This window comes from Bison bison, unplaced genomic scaffold, assembly GCF_000754665.1.
Source record: "Bison bison bison isolate TAMUID 2011002044 unplaced genomic scaffold, Bison_UMD1.0 scf7180017864518, whole genome shotgun sequence".
Taxonomy (NCBI): domain Eukaryota; kingdom Metazoa; phylum Chordata; class Mammalia; order Artiodactyla; family Bovidae; genus Bison; species Bison bison.
Window position 1 is genome coordinate 20,097,964 of NW_011495071.1, and position 218 is coordinate 20,098,181.

A 218-nucleotide genomic window follows, 5' to 3' on the forward strand; every position below is an offset into this window, starting at 1 on the left:
TTGGATGGCATCACTGAGTGGATGGACATGAGTTTGAGCAAGTTCCAGGAGTTGGTGATGGACAGGGAAGCCTGGCCTGCTGCAGTCCTCGGGGTCGCAGAGTCGGAAATGACTGAGCGACTGGTCTGAACTGAACTGAACTGCATGGTAGGGTTAGGATGCTAGTTTCCCACCCCGTTTAAATCACCTTCAGGTTGCAAAGCAGGTGAGAAGTAGAT

The 218-nt window shown here is 51.8% G+C and overlaps 1 protein-coding gene across 1 annotated transcript in view; it reads left to right on the forward strand.

Annotated features, from left to right (window-relative positions):
- The window catches only part of CTPS2 (CTP synthase 2), a 37,016-nt gene that overhangs the window by 10,938 nt on the left and 25,860 nt on the right, over positions 1-218 (forward strand). The window lies entirely within an intron of this gene.